The following is a 9165-nucleotide window of genomic DNA, read 5'->3' on the forward strand; positions in this document are numbered from 1 at the left end:
AGTCAAAAAAGCGGTGTAAAGGCTTGTTTTTTGCGGGACGAAATGTAGTTTGTATTGGTACCATTTTGGCGTACATGCGACCTTTTGATCACTTTTTATTGTATATTTTGGGAGGGTTGGTAACCAAAAAAATTGTGATTCGGGCACTGTTTTTCGTTTATTTTTTTCGCGGTGTTCACCGTGCGGGAAAAATAATATTACAGTTTTATAGTTGGGGTCGTTACGAACGCGGTGATACCAAATATGTGTACTTTTTTTAACGTGTTAATTTTTTTCCTATAATAAAATTCTTATTATAGGAAAAAAAGCATTCTTTGTTTATGTCACTTCTAACTTTTATTTTTACACTTTTTAAAAACATTTTTATTATCTTTTTTTTTACTTATTTCACTTGTCCCACTAGGGGACACTTAGACTTGCAGCTTTGATCGCTGCTGGAACACATTACACTACACACGTAGTGTAATGTGTTCTAACTGTCATTGTGACGTAACTGTCACACTGACAGGAAGCAGAGGAGGAACGGCCGGAGGCTGATCCTCCGAGGCTTCCGTACATGGCAACCCGGAGGTCATTGTCTGGCCTCTGGTTGCCATGATAAGGATCGCCAGCCCCCGCAAATACATGTGGGGGGCTGCCGATCCGCTGTAAACCTCTTCGATGTGGTGATCGCAATCGACCACCGCATCGAAGGGGTTAATTGCCGATTTCAGCGGCGACAGGCCGCTGATCGGCAACGGGGAGAGCAGGGCTGACACCCTGCGCAGTTAACCGCCGCTGCGGTGTAGCGCCGCGCGGCGGTTAACTTTTAAAGCGCGGACGTAACTGTACGCCCAGGTGCGCGAAGTTACTGCTTATCTGGACGTACAGTTACGCCAAGGTGCGGGAAGGGGTTAAATAGATTTCTACTACATATGTAAACATAAAGGTTTTCTATATTTTCTTTGCTATCTTTTCTCTACCCCACATGGCCACTCTATGGTGATGCAGGTGGTGGCGCTATTTCACTGTTTACCTCCGGCAGCAGAAGGGCGAGGTGCAGCCCTGCCACACAACAACAATCCTGGTTCCGCAGTAGAATGTTCAGTTTTTTTGGTGTAAACTTTTTGCATAGATTTTCATTGTAGGATCTGTACAAAGTGGAGCTGCCAGGAGATCGGAGACTTGATGAGATGGACGCATGCAGCTCCCGTCAGGAACATACTGGTTAGGTGAGTCGTCCCACCTCATAATATCCATGAAATATGGAAATAAATAGGTATTGGACAAATATCAAACTATCACTGCCAGGCAAAAAACTTTAAAACCTAATTTTTAATAAATATTAACTGTAAAAAATATAATCAAATACCAATTTAATTTTACTACAAAACACATGGCACCTCGATCAGTGGTACAAGCATCTTTGGGGTACTCCAGCGGGTAGAGTTCATAGAACAGGGTATAATACTAGTAATACCAGTTCAGTATCCGGGCATATTAAATGAGTAGTCCCACCTCCCCTTTCTCATCCATATTAGGCTCTGTTCACATCTGCGTTGGGGTCCCGTTCTGACGTTCCGTCGGAGGTTTCTGTCAGAACGGGACCCTGAGCAGACACCGACGAAAACCAGGGGTTTCCGTTTCCATCACCATCGATTTCAATGGTGACGGAGCCGGTGCCCGTGGTTTCCGTTTGTCTCTTTTGTGGACCGGACCCTTCGTTTTGCCGGAAGCAATTGCGCAGTCGACTACTGAAATCAATGGTGATGGAAACGGAAACCCCTGGTTTCCGTCGGTGTCAGTTTGTGTCTGCTCAGGGTCCTGTTCTGACGGAAACCTCTGACGGGAACGTAAGAACGGGACCCCAATGCAGATGTGAACAGAGCCTTAGGGCATGACCAGACGTGGCGGAATTGCTCTGGAATTCCGCTGCGGATAGTCCGCAGCAGAAATCTGCAGCGTACACGTTTCTCCATTGCTTTCCACAGCTTTTTAATTGGGTTAGTTTACACGTTGAGGACAATTCCGCTGCGGAGCATAGGCTGCGGTGCGGAATTTGGTGTCCGCAGCATACACTGGCTGTTGCGGACGTGTAGCGGACTTGTTGCGGACTCTTTGCGGAATTTCTCCATTGACTTCAATGGAGAGTGAAAATTCCGCAATGAAGTCCGCAGATGTTATGTGTGCTGCGGAGCGTACTGGTTTTACTAACATGATAGTTCTTCATTCTGGCTGGACCTATGTATCTCTAGGTCTACAGCCAGACTGAGGAAGTCAATGGGGCTCCCGTAATTACGGGTGACTACGTGTGTGCACCCGTAATTACGGGAGCGTTGCTAGGCGACGTCAGTAAATAGTCACTGTCCAGGGTGCTGAAAGAGTTAAACGATCGTCAGTAACTGTTTCAGCACCCTGGACAGTGACATCCGATCACAATATACATCAGCCTGTAAAAAAAATAGAAGTTCATACTTACCCATAACTCCCTGCTTCTTCCTCCAGTCCGGCCTCCCGGGATTACGTTTCAGTCCAAGTGACGTCTGCAGCCAATCACAGGCTGCAGCGGTCACATGAACTGCCGCGTCATACAGGGAGGTCGGGCTGGATGTCGAAAGAGGGACGCGTCACCAAGACAACGGCCGGGTAAGTATGAATTTATTTTTCTTTTACTAGGGAAAGGGCTGTCCCTTCTCTCTATCCTGCACTGATAGAGAGAAGGGAAGCCCTTTCCCCCTCAATACGCAACGGCCAGTCCGCATCAATTTAATGCCCATTTTAGGCAAAGCCGCGACAGAATCTGCAACGCAGATTATGTGCGGCATTGATGCGGACAGTGTATGCAGAACTCCGCCACGTCTGGTCATGCCCTTAGACTGTCACACAGAAACCTCTGCATGTTCTTTATATCCACAATTTCTAGTTATAACCCCTCCTCATCGGGCTGCAGCGGCCAAACCGCAGGAGAAGTGGGGGGTGTGAACATAATCTTAGGGAGCCTTGGCTGGAATTACAGCTGTGATTGGATAGAGTAGGTCACATGTGGACGCGAAGTCCCTGTTTACACACCAAGTTTTTTGCAGGTGGAAAAATCTGCCTCAAAATTCCTTCTGCCGCTTTTTTGACGCATTTTTCGACCACGGCCATTGAGCACCGCACGCAAAAATGCTGCGAAAACCGTTTTCTTTGCCTCCCATTGATGTCAATGAGAGGTCAGAGACGGAAACGCTTGAAGAAAGGGCTTGACGCTGCTTTTTCCTGTGAGTGTTTTTTTCTCGTGGGAAAAGCGCCTCTGCATCCCATTGAAATCAATAAGATTAGTTTTCGGACGTTTTTTGATGCGGTTTTCGATGCGGTTTCCACGTAAAAAAATGCTCCAAAAAAACTCTGTGTGAACTAGGCCTAATATTTCTCCATATATTACATGTGGATTTTGCAGCATATTTGGCTGTGCATCCTTTGCATTACAATCTACTGCAGATTGTTACTGCTGCAAGTTTATGCAGTTTTCTAGAACCCTATTCACATTCATACTTTATGTGTCAATTTGACCATGGAAATCTGCAATAAATATGTAACATGTGAACATAGACTTAGGGGCTACACGTGATGTTTCAGGCTACATTTACACACTGCAACCAGGTTACATCACACTTGTCTTCTCTCCCAGATTGTCCTGGAGACTTCCAAACTAGGGAAGATCTTACATGATGTAGCTGCATAAAGGAAGGCACTCTGCTGGGACTATTTGTGAGGGGGAACTCTGCTTGTAGTGGTTATTGGGGGCAGTCTGCTGGCACTAATTATTGGAGGCACTTTGCTGGCAATATGGTTTATTGAGGGGTCTCTGCTGGTAGTGTTGTTTATGAGGGGGCAGTATACTGGCACTGTGTAAGGGACAATACTCTGCTGGCACTGTATGGGGGCACTCTGCTTAGTCTAATGATGGGGTCGCTCGCTGATAACTGAGGCTTCTTAGCTGTCCTTATCGGTGGGGTTTACATAGGAAAGAAATTCTCAAACCACATCTCAAATCTCCCTGTAGTTGATTCTAAAAACAGACAAGTATGGCTCAGAAAAACGGCTGCAAACAAATAACCATTGATGTGAATGGAAATGAACAAAATCTTTTTCGCTTTCTGCGATTATTATTACATTTATTATGTTGCATCTCGTGTTATACACAGCAGGAGGCAACAGCACACGTCTTATCACACAGGAAGAGGAAATACATCAGAAAGGGAAACGGGAAGAGGAAGAGCAGCCATGTCATACAGGAAATACAGGGAAGTGACATCATCACAGGAGGTAACGTATATCCTGTGTGCGGGGACCCCAGAAATATGATGAGACTGACGTATCAGGGCTGATACATAGTAATGTTATGTTAATGTTATGTTATTATATATCATTACGTGTGTGTTTAGGCTGTGCTTATATATGTTAGTAGGTCGGACCAGAAGGATCGCGTGTTCTGTATACAAGCTCCAGATAAGAAGAACATGGATCAGCACAACAACACCAGCGCTCCTGGGACTGCGCTCCAACCACACAGCATTTCATCCGGAGGATCGACTGTTCCGTAGTCCAAAACGTCACTTCTCGGGTTCTATTCCTACAATGGAGGAAAAAGTCAATTACATATTTTCAGTAATTATTGTTACAATATCTCCATTAAGGAAATCTCATGTATGGAATATATTTTTGTATCACCTTAACTTCTGGTTACACCTGAAATGCCCTATAAGGGTATTTAGATATCATAGAGGGGGGTATCACGCTAGAGACCCTCTCTATGACCCAAATGGAAGCTCTGCGCCACCTCTGTCCAGAGGCTGTGTGTGGTATTGCAGCTTTTCTGTATTGAAATGTATAGGGCTAAGCTGTCCACACACCGCACATCACCTGTGGACAGGTGTGGCTCTGTTTTTGGAAGACAGCAGCTCTATTTTTCTAATTATGTACAAACCCTTTAATGAAATAATCTCTTTAGAGGGTTTTCTCCATCTCAGACGTTTATGTGATATCCACCTATGCACGCAGACCTCTCCGTTCTTTACTATGGGAGTTACGCAAATAGTTTAACAGCGCTCAGCTATTTCCGAAACTTCCATAGAACAGAATAGAGAGAGGGACGTGCGAGGCCTTTCCGAAGTCATTCTCCACCTGGAATCAGCAGCCATTAGACGGGACAGGGATGTGGGAACAAAGCAGGACAGGGTCAGGGAGAGACCTCCGTTTTCCACATAGGTGTGAGTCCCAGAGAAATAGTAAGATGGGAGTACCCCTTTAAATAAAACTTCTTGGTGATGATCCATTTTCTTAAGGTGTTTAATTAAACTATGGACAGTGGGGTCGAAGAACCGGCACCCAAAATATCTATAGTGGAGTGACATGCCTGTTACTAACGCTGTATACAAGCTCCCCCCGTATAACAGACAGGGCCCTCACTGAGACTTTGTAGGGGCTCCTAGAGACAAATATATATTGATGTACAGACATTTTCCCCTCCGTTATTGTGCAGCACGACCTCCCCACATATAACAGGCAGGACCCTCACTGACCCCCTGGACAGACACATAGGCCTGAATATATTTATATCTTTATATTTTCCATTATTCACCTGCAGGAAATGTTATTTTTAGAAATGGGGAGAAATACTTGGAATTGTGTTTTTTTAGTTTTTGATGTTATTTTTGTTACTTCTCAGGTATAAGGAGAAAAGTATCCGGCACATACAAGATGAGACGTGGATGAAGATGTGCGGAGGACTGTACCCCCCCGGGAAAGAGTGGGCTGTCATTGGTATTACCATGGGGCAGATTTACTAAGGCCTCATGCACACGACCGTAGTGAGGTGCATTGACCGTGACTTACGGCTCGTACGTCCGCGGAGTGTCACCCGCGGCCGCCCGCAAATCGCGGGCCGTGCATATGACCGCGTGCATTATTTTCTATGAGCCTGTACCGCAAAACACGACCGTAATAAGACATGTCCGTTGTTTTTGCGGTCCAGGTTCCTGGGCAATGCATGGACCGTGGAAACCAAGGTCGTGTGCATGGGCCCATTGAAATGAATGGGGTCGCAATTCACCTGCAGATTTGCGGGTGAATTGCGGCCGCAAAAATAAGTTAGTGTGCATGGGGCCTAAAACTATCTGAGTTTTACACAGTGTAAACTGATACAAGGAAGTCAGAAACTGCGCCAAATTTATCACAGTGGTGCACGATGTATGATAGATTTTGCTAGACATGTTAGACACTTTTCTCTTCCTTATACCACCTCTTGGTTGGCTTAGTTTAAGACACGCCCCTTTATTCTAGGCCACGCCCCCTGTCAAGCACGCCGCAAAATGTGTCTAAAACAATTAATAAATATGGCGCACAACGTGTACGCCATAATTCTGGCTCAATTTGAATAGTAAATCTGTCCTACTATAAATGTAATATAAATTTGGGGTTAGTATTCAGGGCATATTCCCTATTTAAAGAATTGATAAGAGTCGGGAATCCTTCAGCTTAGTCCATTCTCTCTACTATCAGTCAGTACAGGGAGTAGTAGTACATATAAAACATTACATTGTCACCATGTCAGCTTTATTCTGCCTGCACTGACAGCACAAAGTCTTCATGGTGACTGCAGGACTGGAAGTCAAGGACCACCTCTATGATGTCCGCGGGACCTAATAGGGATATGGCTCTTTTTCCATTTATTTGTTGTACTGTAATGAGAATATTATTTACATGCAGTATTTATTGCTAGGGGTATTTTTTTTTCTGAAAATTCTATAAAGAGCAAGTGGCGTAGGATTGGATAAGTCTGACATCAAGACACAAATGTGACCTCAAGAATTCGTCAATGAGCTGATAATCCCGGTGCCAATTCTGGCTGCAAGTAATATATAAAGGGGCACACCTACCTCAAGTACTGGCACAGTATAAGGTCATCAGGGTGACTGCAGGACTGGAATTAACGCTCTTTTATGAATAGGGTGTTTTGCAATGTTCAGCACATGGCAGCTTTGTGTATATAGTAGTATATAGACCGTGCTGCACTGATTCTTCATACTATACCCTAATAGAGCATAGTTGACAATATTTGGAATTTCTTTCTAGGGACACTTTAGTTTCAGATGGATTGAGACAGGACTTGACAGGGCCTACCTTTGACAGAACGTGGTTCATTGGGCATGGCTTGTCATGGGGCAGGGTTAGTGAGAATACGCTTTGTGTACCAGATATTCCCTGTATTCTGTCCTCACTATAAAAACCTTGCAGTAGGGACAGTATAGAGGGAGGGTATCGTCTGCAGAAGTGATCTAAGTAAGTATGGCACGTGACCACTGTGGCCAGTGATTGACTAGTGCGATCATGTGCCGATACGGGACATCACTGGTGCAGCCTATGTAAACAGGCCGGCAGGGGATTGTGAACCGCCGGCACTGGAGCCGCAGAGAATTAGAAGGTGGGTATTTGCTAAATGGTGCAATTTTCAGTTTGAATTACAATTTTTATAATGCCTGGAAAACCCCTTTAATACCAAACCCTAAAATGTATTCAGACCCCCGGACAAATCCCCTTTATGTACTTCCCGCTCCTTCAGCAGCTCTGGGTCCCATTCGGCTCCGGACCCCACCTCTGCTGGCTGAGCCAGGAGCTGTTAGTGATATTGGCCTTTACATATTGGAGTAATCAAATAGATAAAAGCTAATTTTTTTAATAAAATCTTGCGATGTAGTTTGGGTGGGCACTGCGCCTTTGATTGCATGACACATTTTTCTTGGAGTTCCCCTTCAAAAATAGATAAGCGGCGGGTAACACAAATACTTCACACGTGGACAGTAAAGTAAAACCCATTTTATTTTGACTGTATTTCTGGACCGGACTGGTCCGGGACTAAACTTGACTGATCCCTTTGTCAGGTTAAGATCAGATAAAGGGACCAGTCGTGCCAGAAATGTGTATTTAAATAAAATTCTACCATCGCTTGGCGCCCTATCTGTCCCCGTTTTGAAACCTTTGTGTTAACCGCATCTTAAAGTTGAGCAGATTTACTTGTGAATTTATTTAACTTAGTTGAACATAGAACGCACTATCTACCTACCTGGCAGACAAAGGGTCTTGGTGTGGGTCACGGGGAATATCTTCAAGAGAGCAACTCTTCACTAGGACATTTTATTTATTCTTGTTTCAGAACTGAAGGGAATGTACCGTACAACATCAGCAGGAGGAAGCCCTGGTGTCGAGAACGTCAGCCATGGAAAGGGATGTGCCAGATCAAGGTCTCTACGCTAAAGAGGCAGCAGATATGAACCACTAATGTCCATCTAAGAATGCCGGAACGTCATCCGTCCACACCTCCTCCTTCCCATCCCCCACTGTCCAGAAGGGGTTTTTAAGATCCATCCAATTAAAAGACAACTGTCCAGAAGTCTTTGAAAATGAAGCCTTGTCCATGATTCGCAGGGCTGCGGTGAAGTACAATGGTTTTGGGTGTTTAATGGCAAGTCTCTTCAGATGCCCGGCAATGGACTTCCTCCCCTCGTCCTGTTTGGTAGGGTCTCTGCACTCCCTTTCCTGTAGAACAGCTGCCCCTACAGATTCCCAAGGCCTTCTATATTTTTTTTCCCTGTCTGGCTGATAGCAACACATGTCAATAAAAACATACCTCAATATATTTATTGTATTTCTAATAAAAATGGATAGACAAATACATAAAAAGAATTTGTTTTCATTCCAAAGAACTATCATGAAATCTATATTATACCTGTGTAATCAATTGTGGACATGGTCACTGATTCATTGAAGAATGTGTAGGCTGGGTAACCCATGGAGTAACATCCAAACAAGAAAGACATCTTCCTGCTACAAAAACAGAGGTCATAATCAGGACGAACGTACACCACCATACAACAAAGTCCAGCAAAGAGATCCCCCAGCCTGAGACATACTGTACTCCGTGTCAGAAGAACAAGAATCTACAAAAAGAGAGACAACTGCATCCAGTCGATGTTCTTATCAACCAAGAGGTTCACAAGGTGAGAAGACTAGTTTACATTTTTTTTCAAGGTATTACCCTAGGGAGCGCTCCTGTTAACATCTTTTTCTCACACTGTATTTTCCTAAGGTACTGTATACATTTCACTCATTAATGCCAACCTAGCCAAATGAGCACACAACAAAGTA

General features: G+C 44.5%; 1 long non-coding RNA gene across 1 annotated transcript; it reads left to right on the plus strand.

Annotated features, from left to right (window-relative positions):
• The first annotated feature begins 714 nt into the window (after positions 1-714).
• Positions 715-8651, plus strand: LOC142731528 (uncharacterized). The gene is made up of 4 exons (XR_012878982.1): positions 715-1211; positions 4167-4629; positions 5690-5784; positions 8174-8651. It is a non-coding gene; the product is annotated as an uncharacterized LOC142731528 (long non-coding RNA).
• The last annotated feature ends 514 nt before the right edge of the window (positions 8652-9165 follow it).

The sequence above is a fragment of the Rhinoderma darwinii genome, unplaced genomic scaffold (genome assembly GCF_050947455.1).
Source record: "Rhinoderma darwinii isolate aRhiDar2 unplaced genomic scaffold, aRhiDar2.hap1 Scaffold_82, whole genome shotgun sequence".
Lineage (NCBI taxonomy): Eukaryota > Metazoa > Chordata > Amphibia > Anura > Rhinodermatidae > Rhinoderma > Rhinoderma darwinii.